The 17714-nt window shown below is 36.9% G+C and overlaps 1 pseudogene; it reads left to right on the forward strand.

Annotated features, from left to right (window-relative positions):
* Nucleotides 1-17444, forward strand: part of LOC102265800 (E3 ubiquitin-protein ligase Hakai-like) — a 40854-nt pseudogene extending 23410 nt beyond the window's left edge.
* Nucleotides 17445-17714: the final 270 nt, after the last annotated feature.

A 17714-nucleotide genomic window follows, 5' to 3' on the forward strand; every position in this document is an offset into this window, starting at 1 on the left:
AATGATAACATGATATTTGTTCTGTCATTCATTCATTTTATAAAAGTTTATTTATATTTTCAATATATGTGAATATATAAACTATGTATTTTCCCCCAAACAGTAGATGAGCTATGGTAAATATATGATGAATATGCATAGAGTTTGCATAGAGGTGGGAAATATGTGTTTATATAGAAATAAATGTTCACATGTTTTACCCTTCGGCTATTGCCAACAGAGCAAATTTTTTATTAACTAAAAATATTGAATTATTTGATGCCAAAATATTTGTATCTTAGATTATTTTATTCTTACCAACTAAAAAAGGAAAGCAAAACAACCCAGCAGTCACAAAAACAATGACAATTACAGAAGTAACACTGGAAGAACCATATAGCAGAGCTGACAAAATACAAATAGTTTTCAGATGAATTCAGTTATTAAATCTTTCTCTAGCTTGTCAGTATGTATAAAATATCTTCACATATCAAATTTTACTCCAGAAAAAAGGAACCCTCATAACCTATTGTGGGAATGTAAACTGTACAACCACTATGGAGAACAGTATGGAGATTTCTGTAAAAGTAGGAATAAAACTAACATATGATCAAGCAATCCCACTTGTGGGCAGATAGCTTGAGAAAAACATAATTGAAAAATACACATGGACCCCAATGTTCATGCAGGACTGTTTACAATAGCAAATATGGAAACAACTTAAATGTCCATCAAGGAATGGATATAGAAGATGTGGTATATTACTCTGCCATAAAAAAAAAGAATGAAATAATGCCAGTTGCATCAACCTGGCTGGACTAGAAATTAAGTCAGAGAAAGACAAATTATTACATGATATCACAAATACGAAGTCAAAAAATGGTAAAAATGAACTAATTTACAAAACAGAAATAGAGTCACAGATGTAGAAAACAAATTTATTAAAGTCAAAAATGAGGGGAGGAATAAATTAGGAGATTGGGATTAACATATACATACTACTATATATAAAATAGATAACCAATAAGGACCTACTGTATAACACAGGGGACTCTATCCAGTGCTCTGTGGTGATCTATATGGGATAGTGAAGGTGAAAGTCGCTCAGTCATGTCCACCTATTCGTGGCTCCATGGACTGTGGCCTGCCAGGGCATTGCAGGTGGATTCTTTACCAGCTGAGCCACCAGGGAAGCCCAAGAATACAGGAGTGGGTAGCCTATCCCTTCTCCAAGGGATCTTCCTGATCAAGGAATCGAACCAGGGTCTCCTGCATTGCAGGTAGATTCTTTGCCAGCTGAGCTACCAAGAAAGACCTATATGGGAAATGAATCTAAAAAACAATGAATATATGTATATGTATAACAGATTCATTTCACTGTATACCTGAAACTAACATAACATTGCAAATCGACTATATTCCAATATATCAGATGAAATAAAAAATAAATTTTCATAGAGAACATGATGGCGGAGTAGGTGGACATGGAGTACATCTCTCAGCATGGATACATCAGGAATACATCTTCAGACACAGAAGTGCATGCAGAACACCGGCTGAGAGTGGACAGGCATACCAGATCAGAAGAAAAGAATATATAAAACCATGCACAACTTGAGATTAAGCCCTGAGACTTTGGAGTCTGAGCATTGACTCCAAGACCCTAGACTACCAGAGAACTAACCTTAGGGAGTGTCAAATAGTGAGAACTCACAAAAAGGAACCCCTTTCAAGACCTGGCACCACCAAACCACCAGTAACACCCTGTGCAGGATACCTCATCTAAACAACAAACAAAACAAAAATACAAACCCAATCATCAGCAGACTGGATTACCACCTCACTCAGCCTTGCTCATAACAGGAAAAGCAAACAAACAAACAAAAGCTCAGCACAAATCTCACCCTATGTGAAGCTTACACAAACCGTGGACAAAACCTAAGAGAGCAGAAACCAAAAGGAAGAAAGAATTCAAGCTTGAAACCTGGGAAAGGGATACCTCAAACACAATAAGTTACAAAAAATAATGAAAAGGCAGAGAAATACTAAACAAATGAAGGAACAACTAGAAATACAGAAGTCCAAATAAATGAAGAGGAAATTGCAAAACTACCTGGAAAAGAATTCAGAATAATGATAGTAAAGATGATCATAAACCTTGAAAACAAAATGGAGAAAATGCAAGAATCAATTAACAAAGACCTAGAAGAATTAAAGAATAAACATGCAGAGACAAACAACACAATTACTGAAATTAAAAATACTCTAGAAAAAATCAATAGCAGAATATCTGAAGCAGAATGAATCAGTGAGCTGGAAGATAAAATGGTGGAAATAACTTCTGAAGAGCAGAATCAAGTAAAAAGAATGAAAAGAACTGAGGATAGTCTCAGAGACCTCTGGGATAATATCAAAGGCACCAACATTTGAATTACAAGGGTCCCTCGCTAAAAGTCCGACAGGACTGAGCGGCTTCACTTTCACTTTTCACTTTCATGCATTGGAGAAGGAAATGGCAACCCACTCCAGTGTTCTTGCCTGGAGAATCCCAGGGATGGGGGAGCTTGGTGGGCTGCCGTCTGTGGGGTCACGTAGAGTCGGATACGACTGAGGCAACTTAGCAGCAGAAGAAGAAGAGGAAAAGAAAGAGTACAAGAAAATATTTGAAGAGAATATAGTTGAAAATTTCCCCAGCATGGAAAAGGAAATAGTCAATCAAGTCCAAGAGGCACAAAGAATCCCATACAGGATAAACCCAAGGAGAAACATGCCAAGACACATACTAATCAAACTAATGAAGACTAAACACAAAGAAAGAGCATGAAAAGCAGCGAGGAAGAAGCAACAAGTAACATACAAGGGAAACCCCATATGCTTAACAGCTGATCTTTCAGCAGAATCTCTGCAGGCCAGAAGGGAATGGCAGGATAAATTTAAAGCACTGAAAAGGAAAAATGTACAACCAAGATTACAGTACACAGCAAGGATCTCATTCAAAATTGATGGAGAACTGAAAAGGTTTTCAGACAAGCAAAAATTAAGAGAATTCAGTGTCACCAAACCAGCTTTACAACAAATGTTAAAGGGACTTATATAGTCAAAAAATATAAGAGAAGAAAAAAGATCTACAAAATCAACCCCAAACAAGAAAATGGCAATAGGAACATACATATTAACAATTACTTTAAATGTAAATGGATTAAATACTCCAACCAAAAGACACAGACTGGCTGAATGGATAAAAAAATAAGACCCATATATATGCTCTCTACAAGAAACGCACTTCAGACCTCAAGACACATATAGACTGAAAGTGAGAGGATGGAAAAACATATTCCATGCAAATGGGAAGCAAAAGAAAGCTGGAGTAGCAATCCTCATAGCAGGAAAAATAGACCTTAAAATAAAGAAGATTGTGAGAGATAAGGAAGGACACAACATAACGATCAAGGGGTCAGTCCAAGAGGAAGACATAACAATTGTAAATGTCTATGCACCCAACATAGGAGCACCTCAATACATAAGACAAACACTAACAGACATAAAAGGTGAAATTGACAGTAACACAATAATAGTAGGAGACTTTAACACTCCACTCAAACCATTGGAAAGATCATCAAAACAAAATTAATAAGGAAACAGAAGTGTTAAGTGATACATTAGATGAGATGGATCTCATTGATGTTTTCAGGACATGTCATCCAAATGCAGAGGAATACACCTTCTTCTCAAGTGCGCATGGAACATTCTCCAGGATAGACCACATCTTGGGTCACATATCAAACTTCAGTGAATTTAAGAAAATTGAAATTGTATCAAGCATCTTCTCCAACCACAATGCTATGAGACTAGATATCAATTACAAGAAAGAAACTGTAAGAAACATAAACACATGGAGATTAAACAACACGTTTCTAAAAAAAACAACAGGTCCCTGAAGAAGTCAGAAATCAAAACATTTCTAGAAACAAATGACCATGAAAACACGACAACTCAAAACCTATGGGATGCAGCAAAAGAAATTCTAAAAGGGAAGTTTATAGCAGTACAATCCTACCTCAAGAAACAAGAAAAACATCAAATAGAAAACCTAACTTTACACCTAAAACAATTGGGAAAAGAAAAAAAAAAAAAAAACAATGCTAATAGAAGGAAACAAATCATAAAGATCTGAGCAGAAATGAAAGAAACAATAGTAAAGATTAATAAAACTAAAAGCTGGCTCTTTGAGAAGATAAACAAAACTGACAAGCCTTTAGCCAGGCTCATCAAGAAAATAAGAAAGAAGAATTAAATCAACAAAATTAGAAATGAAAAAGGAGAGGTTACAACAGATAATACAGAAATACAAATGATTATGAGACTATTATGAACAACTATATGGCAATAAAATGGATAACCTGGAAGATATGGACAGATTCTTAGAAAAGTTCAATAGAAGAAATAGAAATTAGGAACAACTCAATTACAAGCACTGAAATTGAAGTTGTGGTCAAAAATCTCCCCCAAAAATGAAAGCCCAGGACCAGATGGCTTCATAGGAGAATTCTATCAAACGTGCCTGTCCTTCTAAAACTCTTTCAAAAAACTGCAGGGGAAGGAACACTTCCAAACTCATTCTATGAGGCCACAGTCACCCTGATACCAAAACCAGACAAAGACAACACAAAAAAGGAAAACTACAGGCCAGTATTATCGATGAGCCTAGATGCACAAATCCTCAACAAAATTTTAGTCAACGGAATTGAGCAACACATCAAAAACCTCACACACCAAGATCAAGTTGGGTTTATTCCAGGAATGCAAGGATTCTTCAATATATGCAAATCAATCAATGTGATACACCATATTAACAACTTGAAAGATAAAAACTATATGATAATCTCAATAGATGCAGAAAAAGCCTTTGAAAAAATTCAGGACCCATTTATGATTACAACTCTTCAAAAAATGGACATAGAAGGAACCTACCTCACCATAGTAAAGGCCATATGTGATAAGCCTACCGCAAACATTATTCTCAATGGTGAGAAGCTAAAAGCATCCTCCCTAAGATCAGGAATAAGACAAGGATGTCAAATTTCACCACTATTATTCAACATAGTTCTGGAAGTCCTAGATACAGCAATCAGAGAAGAAAAAGTAACAAAGGGAATCCAGATCAGGAAAGAAGAAGTAAAGCTCTCACCACTTGCAGATGATATGATACTGTACATAGAAAACCCCAAAGATAATATCAGAAAATTACTAGAGCTAATCAGTGAATTTAGCAAACTTGCAGGATACAAAATCAATACAGAGAAATGACTTGCATTTCTATATACTAACAATGAAAAATCAGAAAGAGAAATTAACGAATCAATCCTATACACCATTGCAACAAAAAGAATTAGATGTCTAGGAATAAACTTACCTAAGGAGATGAAAGAACTCTACACAGAAAATTATAAGACACCAATGAAAGAAATCAAAGACAACATAAACAGACTGAGAGATATTCCATGTTCCTGAGTAGGAAGAATCAATATTGTGAAAATGACTATACTACCAAATGCAATCTACAGATTCAATGCAATCCCTATCATATTACCAATGGCACTTTTCATACAACTAGAACAAAAAATTTCACAATTCACATGGAAACACAAAAGATTGCAAATAGCCAAAACAGCCTTGAAAAAAAAGAATGGAGCTGGAGGAATCAACCTTCCTGACTTCACATTATACTACAAAGCTACAGTCATCAAGACAGTATGGTAGTGGCACAAAAACAGAAATATAGACCAATGGAACAAGATAGAAAGCCCAGAAATAAGCCCATGCACCTATGGGTACCTTATTTTTGACAAAGAAGGCGAGAATATACAATGGGGCAAAGAGAGCCTCTTCAATAAATGGTGCTGGGAAAACTGGACAGCTACATGTAAAAGAATGAAATTAGAACACTTCCTAATACCGTACACAAAGATAAACACAAAATAGATTAAAGACCTAAATGTAAGACCAGAAACTATAAAACTCTTAGAGGAAAACATAAGCACAACACTCGATGACATAAATCAAAGCAAGATCCTCTATGACCCACCTCCTAGAGTAACAGAAATAAAAACAAAAGTAAACAAGTGAGACCTGTTTAAACTTAAAACCTTTTGTACAGCAAAGAAAACTATAAGTAGGGTGAAAAGACAACCCTCAGAATGAGAGAAAATAATAGCAAATGAAACAACTGACAAAGGATTAATTTCCAAAATATACAAGCAGCTCATACAACTCAATGCCAGAAAAACAAACAACCCAATCAAAAATCGGGAAAAACACCTAAACAGAGATCTCTCCAAAGAAAACATGCAGATGGCTAACAAACACATGAAAGGATGCCTAACGTTGCTCATTATCAGAGAAATGCAAATCAAAACCACGAGATATTACCTCACACTGGTCAGAATGGCCATCATCAAAATGTCTACAAACAGTAAATGCTGAAGAGGGTGTGCACACTTGTGGGAATGTAAATTGATTTAGCCACTATGGAAGACAGTATGGATATTCCTTAAAAACATAGGAATAAAACCACCATATGATCCAGCAATCCCACTCCTAGGCATATTCCCTGAGGAAACCAGGGTTGAAAATGATACATGTATCCCATTGTTCATTGCCGCACTATTTACAATGGCTAAAACATAGAAGCAACCAAGATGTCCATTGACAAATGAATGGATAAAGAAGTTGTGATACATATACACAGTGGAATATTGCATAGCCATAAAAAGGAATGCATTTGAGTCAGTTCTGATGAGGTGGATGAACCTAGAACCTACAATACAGTGTGAAATGAGTCAGAAAGAGAAAGATAAATATTGTATTCTAATGCATATATATGGAATCTAGAAAAATGGTACTGAAGAATTTATTTACAGGGCAGCAATGGAGAAACAGACATAAAGAATAGACTTATGAACATGGGGAGAGGGGAGGAGATGGTGAGATGTATAGAAAAGGTAACATGGAAACTTACATTAACATATGTAAAATAGATAGCAATGAGAATTTTCTGTATGGCTTAGGAAACTCAAACAGGGGCCCTGTATCAATTGAGAGGGGTTGATGGGGCGGGAGATGGGAGGGAGGTTCAAAAGGGAGGGGATATATGTATACCTATGGCTGATTCATCTTGAGATTTGACAGAAAACAACAAAATTCTGTAAAGCAATTATCCTTCAATAAAAAATTAATTAAAAAATAAAATTTTATTCCAAGATAGTTAGAGAAAGCCAACACCAACATTCCACATTTTGATATTGTAAAAACACTAATCAAATGATCATTTAGTATATTCCAAATGAATAAAGATGTTTTAATTTTTAATTATTAAGGATACTTTAAAAAGACCTGGAGGAAAAATGATAATTTTGTAGTTTGTGACTTTATTAAGATAGAACAAACAAAATGCTGCCATACTGTGTAAATCGTTATATTTAACTGGCAAAAATTTTATAATTTTAAAAATCAGGGTTTAAAATTTTATAGATTTTTGAAACTAATATTAGTAAACTATATGTTTCCAGACACTGTATATAAATTTCTAATAAGTATGTGGTTAAGAAAGATATTTTCATTAGATAAATTTAGAGAAAGGTGTTTTTGATATATCATCATAATCTACAAATTATACTCTGTCCCCAGAAAAGTTTTAACTGTTTGAAATACATATAACTAATGTTTTTGAGTTGATAATGTGGAATATGTCATGAGAAAATAAAACCTAAGATCCACAAAATGTATTTTTTATTAATAAATTATTTTTCTGGTGAGACCCCAATACTGTAACCACTAGCATATTTGATACTTAAATGAAGTAGAATTACATAAATTTATCAATCAGTGTATCCACATTTTAAGTGCTCAATCACTGAATATGGCCAGTGACTATCATATTGGACAGTATGGTAGACTATTTCCATCATTGCTGAAGAAATATTAAGCAATGCATTGGGAGAGATTATTTTTGAAAGTACCTGCTGAAACTCCAAAGATGCTACATTAACATATTTCTTTTCAGTTACTACCATGTAACATAGAACAATCAGAATTCTCTGCTCCAGTTTCCTCCTCCAGAAAATAACCCTACTAAGATTTCCTGTCTCTCAGGGTTCAGATGAGGGTTAAATGTGTAATGCAGGTAAAGTGCCAAGTGTACTTATGTGGTATATGTAAGTGCTATTGTGGAAATAAATAGTTACCCTTATTCTATGAAGAACCATGGAACACTTTGTTTCTTAATTGTCACAATTTAAAAATCCCTCCTACTTCCCAGGTACATTGTCATGTTGATGAGAATTCTTTCTTTCAGCCTGCCTCTAAGCTAAACTACTATGCCAACCCATTTGCTTTCCTTAGACACAACACACACACACACACACACACACACACACACACACACACACAGTGGGAGCAAGCCCAGTGTTCAACTTCTGTCAATTCATCCTTTTGCCATTTTACTACAAGTCATGGTGTCCACATGAGCCACAATAAGCCCCAAAACAAGGTTGAGCCTATAATTTGTCTTCCAAATGAGGTTAAAGTGAGCATAAATATTGTTTTATAGTACAACCTTGAAGTGGAAATTATCCGAAGCAATGTGGTCAATTAAGGTTATTCTGAGTAATCCTTTTAGCCCCAGAAGAGGCAGAGTAGAACCTGAAGTCCTTGACCTATAGCTTTCTCTGTAGTGCCCTAAATTAAAATTCCCACCTTACCATTTGATCCTACATCCCTGGACACTGACACTCCAATTTCATAGATGATGAACATGGCATTTACTCAAAAGCAGGGTGAAGGTAGAGTAGGTTTAATAGGGTGAAGTTGCTATTCATTTTCTCTCTAGCTTTTTCTCATCACTTAAGTTTTTCTTTTTCTTCTCTTTTCTTGCTTCAAATTTCCTCAGTACTATAATGAAGTGAAAAATGTACAGCCATTGACACTTTAATCGTTATCAAAATATACAGAAGGATTAAGTGACTTACTGTATATTATCCTCTAATCACTGTTTACTCTATGATTCTCAAGGGCCCAGAAAGAGCCCCACAGTCTGTATGTAGAAGTATCTACCTGATTTGCCTTGATTTAAAGGAACGTGACCTTACTGTTTTCTGCATAAGCGGGGATGAAACAGCATCTCTCGACACTAGTTCCGCATCTCTAGACACTGGACACCATTTCCTGCTTGCCAAGATTTCCACGGTTTATATAAAGCACATATTCACCCCTTCTTGCAGCATCTTCTACTACACTCTAGCCTCTGGGTGCTTACATTTCAGCAGTTCTTTGTGCTGTGATAGTCACATACCTGTACTATTTTCTGTGGTTTTCTATTGACTTAGCTGCATGCAATTTTCTTAATTATCACCATCACTTCCCATTGTTTATTTCTCTTCATATTTCTCCACAAATAAATATCATTAACATACACATTATATACCTTTATATCCAGAAATGAGAAGTGAAATGTTTAACCTTGTCATGATTTACTTTCCAACTGGAGAGCTGTTAATAATGTCAGATTACATAAAACCCTGTTAACATAATGTGATTGGGCATTAATCTATATCAAAGCAATCTTTTTGTAGTAATTTCCCAAATAACTGATTGTTGTGTGCACAGATCTTCCCCAGGTACAAAAAAACTGAAATATATCTTGACCGACCACTCATTACCTCCTTCAGTGATGAAAACTCATCATATTAAAGACAAATTTCACATTATGCAGTTTTATTAAAAGGTAGTATGTTTTCCACTACTCTATTCTTATATGTCTTCACACAAATTATCATGTATCAGTAATGACACAATTTAAGGAGGCCACATTTCATTTTAATTAATGTCACCATTACCACAGTGACACCTGCATAAAAATATACAAATGATCTATAATGAGTTATTTTTTAAACAATGTAATTATTGAACACTTACTATGTGTTCTACACTATGCTGTGTTTAACCTTTGCATATTTGTTTATCATATGTAATAGAAATTAGTGAGTCTTCATTCTTCATAGCTGAGTTACACAGATAACTACCTTCACTTGTAGAATATTTTATTTTCATAATGATGAATATACCCTGCTAGGTCATAATTGTGTTATTTCTGACTGCTAATGTTTAAGCTGAATTAAATCTACTTTCATTGAACATCTTGAGTATAAATCCTATATGCTCATAAAAATGAACTGTAATCTATATCAGATAATGATCATTTTAGAGGTGCAATTTTAAATGATCTGAAAATTTTGGTGTCTTATTGCTTCCAGAATGGGCTACATTATTTGACTTATTGTTCTTTTCCAGGGAATAAGCTGGAATGTTAGGCACAAACTCCATGATATAATAAAAAACTTATTGGGAAAGAACAGGAGCTTGTGTTCAAGGAAGCAACATTTGGCTTGTATGAATTGGATGAAATATTTTTATTTTATTTTTGTAGGTTTGGTAATTTACACACTAATTTCCAAAGTCTCTCATGGTTTTTCATTCAAAGGCTTCAGTTCAGGTCATTTCAGCCGCTCATTCATGTCTGACTTTGCAGCCCCATGCACTGAAGCATGCTAGGCTTCCTTGTCCTTCACCAACTCCCAGAGTTTACTCAAACTCATGTATATTGAGTTGGTGATGTCATCCAACCATCTCATGTTCTGTTGTCCCTTCTGCTCCTGCCTTCAATCTTACTCAGCATCAGGGTCTTTTCAAATGAGTGTTATTTGCATCAGGTGGCCAAAATATTGGAGTTTCAGCTTCAGCATCAGTCCTTCCAATGAATATTCAGGACTGATTTCTTTAGGATGGACTGGTTGGTTCACTTTGTTGTCCAAGGGCCTCTCAAGAGTCTTCTCCAATACCACAGTTCAAAACCATCAATTCTTCAGGGCTCAGCTATCTTTATACTTCAACTCTCACATCCATCCATCAGTCAGTTCAGTCGCTCAGTCAAGTCCGACTCTTCGTGACCCCATAAACTGCAAAACGCCAGGCCTCCCTGTCCATCACCAACTCCCAGAGTTCACTCAAACTCACGTCCATCGAGTTGGTGATGCCATCCAGCCATCTTATCCTCTGCCGTCCCTTTCTCCTCCTGCCCCCTATCCCTCCCAGCATCAGGGTCTTTTCCAATGAGTCAACTCTTCGATGAAGTGGCCAAAGTACTGGAGTTTCAGCTTTCAGCATCATTCTTTCCAAAGAAATCCCAGGGCTGATCTCCTTCAGAATGGACTGGTTGGATCTCTTTGCAGTCCAAGGGACTCTCAAGAGTCTTCTCCAACACCACAGTTCAAAAGCATCAATTCTTCGGTGCTCAGCTTTCTTCACAGTCCAACTGTCACATCCATACATGACCACAGGAAAAACCATACCCTTGACTAGATGGACCTTTGTTGGCAAAGTAATGTCTCTGCTTTTCAATATGCTGTCTAGTTTGGTCATAACTTTCCTTCCAAGGAGTAAGTGTCTTTTAATTTCATGGCTGCAATCACCATCTGCAGTGACTTTGGAGCCCAGAAAAATAAAGTCTGACACTGTTTCCACTGTTTCCCCATCTATTTGCCATGAAGTGATGGGACTGAATGCCATGATCTTTGTTTTCTGAATGTTGAGCTTTAAGCCAACTTTTTCACTCTCCTCTTCACTTTCATCAAGAGGCTTTTTAGATCCTCTTCACTTTCTGCCATAAGGGTGGTGTCATCTGCATATCTGAGGTTATTGATATTTCTCCTGGCAATCTTGATTCCAGCTTTTGTTTCTTCCAGCCCAGCATTTCTCATGATGTCCTCTGCATATAAGTTAAATAAACAGAGTGACAATATACAGCCTTGATGTACTCCTTTTCCTATTTGGAACCAGTCTGTTCCATGTCCAGTTCTAATTGTTGCTTCCTGAACTACATACAGGTTTCTCAAAAGGCAGATGAGGTGGTCTGCTAGTCCCATCTCTTTCAGAATTTTCCACAGTTTATTGTGATCCACACAGTCAAAGGCTTTGGCATAGTCAATAAAGCAGAAGTAGATATTTTTTTCTGGAACTCTCTTGCTTTTTTGATGATCCGGCAGATGTTGGCAATTTGATCTCTGGTTCTTCTGCCTTTTCTAAAACCAGCTTGAAGATTTGGAAGTTCATGGTTCACATATTGCTGAAGTCTGGCTTGGAGAATTTTGAACATTACTTTACTAGTGTGTGAGATGAGTGCAATTGTGCAGTAGTTTGAGCATTCTTTGGCATTGCCTTTCTTTGGGATTGCAATAAAAACTGACCTTTTCCAGTCCTGTGGCCACTGCTGAGTTTTCCAAATTTGCTGGCATATTGAGTTCAGTACTTTCACAGCATCATCTTTTAAGATTTGAAATAGCTCAACTGGGATTCCATCACCTCCACTAGCTTTGTTCGTAGTGATGCTTTCTAAGGCCCACTTGACTTCATATTACAGGATGTCTGGCTCTAGATGAGTGATCACACCATCGTGATTATTTGGGTCGTGAAGATATTATTTGTACAGTTCTTCTGTGTATTCTTGCCACATGAATACATCCATGTCACATCCATCCATGACTACTGGAAAAACTCATCATGTTACATGAGTCTATCCATCCATGACTACTGGAAAAGCAATAGCTTTGACTAGACAGACCATAAAATAATGTCTCTGCTTTTTAACATGCTGTCTAGGTTGGTCAAAACTTTTCTTTCGAGGAGCTGCTGCTGCTGCTAAGTCGCTACAGTCGTATCCAGCTCTGTGGCCCCATAAACGGCAGCCCACCAGGCTCCCCCGTCCCTGGGATTCTCTAGGCAAGAACACTGGAGTGGGTTGCATTTCCTTCTCCAATGCATGAAAGTGAAGTCTCACAGTTATGTCTGACTCTTAGCAACCCCATGGACTGCAGGCAGCAGGCTCCTCCGTCCTTGGGATTTTCCAGGCAAGAGTACTGCAGTGGGTTGCCATTGCCTTCTCCACCTCCAAGGAGCAACTGTGTCTTTTAATTTCATGGCTTCAGTCACTATCTGCAGTGATTTTGGAGCCCCCAAAATAAAGTCTGCCACTGTTTCCACAGTCTCCCCATCTATTTGCCATGAAGTGATGGGATCAGGTGCCATTATCTTAGTTTTTTGAATGGCTTTGAAGGCATCTTTACCACTGAGCAACCTGTGAAGACCTGTATATGTATGCATGTGTATATTTGATTTTTTTTTAATGTTGAATTTTTTCCTGGATACATCATTATGTATACCAAAATTCATTAGAATTATTTGGCAGTTTGTTAGTGTTTCTCCATTTAAAAATATGTAATTTTCTTAGATTGACTTTAACTTGTAATGTAACATTTTATCTTTTTTTTTTTTTTCTATTCTGATTCCTTTCTTATTCTTTGTTGTTTTTCTGAAAATAAAACTAATTAAATGTAAACCATATAGGTTCACATATTTTTATACTTAAATTTTTCACCATTTATTATAATACAACTGATTCTTTAGATATATCTGTTCAAGAGGAATGAACACAGAATACACCTTTTTAAAATATTCATGAACCCACTGTTACTTAGGTTACCATTCTTTCATAGAAGTTACTTTCTCATTAGTTTTGCAAAATATTCCCTGTAAACTTTCAGAAGCTCATATTTTTCAAAGTTCTGTGCCTCAAACTATCTTTGTTTCTTTGTGTTTTGTTTTTCTTTTTTATTGGTTCTCAGTTTTCTTGTATCTAAAACAGATGATAAAATGACAAATTATATTATAGACAGAAAATGAATTTTTAAGTTTTTTAATAAAGGCTGATCAACAGTTTAAACTTCTGACAAATATGACTATGTTCTTCAACATCTGCAGAAAGTGTCAGGAAATTCAAAGTTTGTAAACACTTTTCTACATGGCATATTCAAAAATTCACAAGCACATATGATCATTAGTTTTTTACACATTAAATAACATTAACAGTAGAAAAAAAAAAAAAAATGGTAGCTATTGAAATCTATCTAGAGGTTCCCAGGTGGTACCATGGTAAGAATCTACCTACCAGTACAAGAGACACAAGACATGGGTTCAATCCCTGGGTTTGGGAAGATCCCCTGGAGTAGGAAATGGCAAACCACTCTGGTATTCTTGCCTGGAAAATTCCATGGAAAGAAAAACCTTGCAGGCTACAGTTCAGGGCGTCACAGTTGCAAAGGGTCACAATAGCAAAGAGACATGACTAAGTGAGCACAAGCACAAACAAGCACAATGAAGTCTATAACCAGAACCAGGCTAGGTGGATAAGGAAAACTTTTGCCCTGAATTTGTTTTGCTCAACAGTATGATTTGATTTCTGAACAACTGACTGAAATATTGTATGTGTGTGTGTATATATATATATATATATATATCAAAGTTTATCCATACATTGTCTTAAATGTATCCGGTTCCAGAAGAGCCTTTCTTCAGGAGAACCTTACTTTGTGCCACCAAACCCTGTTTTGCCCAATGTTTTTGTTGCATCATTTGTCTATTTATACCTGGTTTTCCTTAAAAGCCAGTTTTTGTTTTCTGTTTAAGATGCTTCCCAAACTTAACCTATTTGCTAAATGATTTTAAATGAAGGAAATTATTTGAAAATTATGTAATATTTTAATATTCTGCTATTGCTTCAAAAAACCACTCTGCTCTCACATGCATGTGAAACCACATGCTTTCACATACTTTATTTCTTTATATAGATAAATAAAAGCCTAAAGGCAGGCCCTAGCACTAGCAAGAAAGTTGGGTATAAATGGCGGCCCACATACCATATGTCCAGATACTTAAAAGTTAAAATCCAGTTAACAGATTGTGAAATAAAGTATATTCTATCCTTCTGCCTTGACAAATATATCTTCATAAAGTCCTGGAAATCCAGGATTGAATTTTAAAATATTGGGCTTCTTATACTTCCAGAATAAAGTATGATATTATGTAGAGAGCCAACCTGCCTGCAGCCCACATTCTGTTTCCATCCATGGGTCCCTTCTGCACTGTGAGAAGCTCAGAACATATGCAGGTGGACTAGTTGCCCATAAGACCAAGTTTTGTTCATATACCCTGAAAACAAATTGAGTTGGCCACTATGTCTGTGAACAGACCTGGGGTAAATGTCCATGCAAACTCTGGTATTGGTCTTAGAACCATTTGAATTTAGAACTTCACTCTCAAGTATCCCGTGTATGACCTCCAAAAGTAGAGGCATGGGCTCTAAGTGGAAACTTTCCCTTGGCCAACGGGGAGTGGTATGGGTAGAAATGGAATCTAGGTTGCAAAACATGGGACTGATGCAGATGACCTTTCTCCATGCTGAAGACAGTGGTGCATTGATGAAGTTTTTGTCTCCAAGTGCACTAGTGAAAAATCCCGGATGCAATGAAACAGAAATGCTCACAGACTGATTTAAGGTGATTAGAACATATTACTTCTCAAACTAAATTGAAGTTCACAAAGAGAAGCAAGAAGAAAGATACTAAGAGGATAAACACACTTAGGGAAAGGTACTTATTGGTGGAAGAATCTTACTATCTGAATCCTGAGATATGCAATGGTCATACTCCTTCTCAGTCTCTCTCTTCCCCTCTTTCTTTTGGCCTCTCTTTTACTATCTCTTCCTCAACAGCTTCTCCAAATATGGGTTGGGTATAAGAATGAGAATTAAAATTTGAACAAATGGATTCCAACAGAAGCATGGCTGGGCCAGTAACACACACATCTTTTACTACAATGATGCACAAAAATAAGTAAAATATGCTTTACCAACATCTGTAACTTGCCAATTTTTTGAGCTGAGCTGGTGGCCAAAATAGAACTGTACTAAGTGTAATCAAACTCATGTCCATTGAGTCAGTGATGCCATCCAAACATCTCATCCTCTGTCGTCCCCTTTTTCTCCTGCCTTCGATCTGTCCCGGCATCAGGGTCTTCTCCAAGGAGTCAGTTCTTTTCATCAGGTGGCCAAAGTATTGAAGTTTCAGCTTCAGCATCAGTCCTTCCAGTGAATATTCAGGACTAATTTCCTTTAGGATGGACTGGTTGGATCTCCTTGCAGTCCAAGGGACTCTCTAGAGTCTTCTACAACACCACAGTTAAATTCATCAATTCTTCAGTGCTCAGCTTTCTCTGTGGTCCAATTCTCATATCCATACATGACTACTGGAAAAACCATAGCTTTGACTAGATGGACATTTGCTGGCAAAGTAATGTTTCTGCTTTTTAATAAACTGTCTAGGTTGGTCATAACTTTTCTTCTAAGGAGAAAGTGTCTTTTAATTTCATGGCTGCAGTCACCACCTGCAGTGATTTTGGAGCCCCCCAAAATAAAGTCTGTCACTGTTTCCACTGTTTCCCCATCTATTTCCCATGAAGTGATGGGACCAGATGCTATGAGCTTGGTTTTCTGAATGTTGAATTTTAAGTGAAATTTTTCACTCTCCTTTTTCACTTTCATCAAGAGGCTCTTTAGTTCTTCTTTGCTTTCTGCCATAAGGGTGGTGTCATCTGTGTATCTGAGGTTATTGATATTTCTCCTGGAAATCCTGAATCTTGGAGGATGAAAATGTCCATCCTCCTCCTATTGCCCCACCACCAGTTGAAATCCCTGATCATTTTATAATGACACCAGACAAGTACCACATGAGCCATATTCTATCAAAGCAACACACCATGATGCCAGCACCTCCTTTGCAACATGTGCCGCACGAGCACTATAATCAGCCACACAAAGATATTCATGCTCCTCCAGCAGATCTGTCCCACTTCTACCTTGCTCAGTCAGGAAATCTTTCCTAACTGAACAAGGATTTAATATTCAACAAAATTCAACAGCAACTTAATAATTCTCCTGATTCAGGATGACTCAAATTCAGTTGCTAAAGAACAACCATCTCCTGCCCTAGCATTTGCTCACCATCATCCTGATTATCAGGGTCAACCAATGGTCTCACACTCTTATCATATTATGCCTTCACAGCAACAATATGTACTACCCTGACCTCCTCAACCACCAACAAACCATTCAGTGCCACAGCCTCCCTAAGCCATAGGTACTCCTCACTTGATGTATAGCTGAGTTCCACCTCCACCAATGACCTCTGCTCCACTACCAATTACCCCTCCCCTGGCATATCATTGCCCAGATGCCATCTTATATAAATCATCCTCCAGGTCCTCCCCCACCTCCACATGGAGGTCCTCCTATTACTGTACCTCCTCCTCACTGTTATAACCCTCACTCTTCACTCCAGTTCACTGAAGATCCAGGAACCCTGAGCCTTCTGTTTATACAACCAAGGGGAATGAGCCCTGGTATGTAGCCTGTACCAAGAGGGCCACCTCATCCTCTACAAATGCAGGGTTCTCCTTCTCAAACCCCACTTTCTGAACTACATCATCCCTATCAGTCAAGATATGAACCATATTACCAATAATAATAGTATTCTGAACTGAAGGTATGATGAGGTAGCAAAACTTATATATAGTTAATGTTTTAATTAAGCCTTGACTGGGGAAGGAGAACACCTCTTACTGAGGTGGCTAAAAACATTTAGGGTCTTGTCTCTTGAAATGGTTTTAAATCTTGACTTAGGGTTGATATCAAGTACTATACTGCAGTGTGGATAAGTAGCTCAGTTGAGCACAGCTATATTTTAACATCTTTGTTCTCCTATTGTGGTAAATTGACCCACAGGTGACCATTT

The sequence above is a fragment of the Bos mutus genome, chromosome 12 (assembly GCF_027580195.1).
Source record: "Bos mutus isolate GX-2022 chromosome 12, NWIPB_WYAK_1.1, whole genome shotgun sequence".
Lineage (NCBI taxonomy): Eukaryota > Metazoa > Chordata > Mammalia > Artiodactyla > Bovidae > Bos > Bos mutus.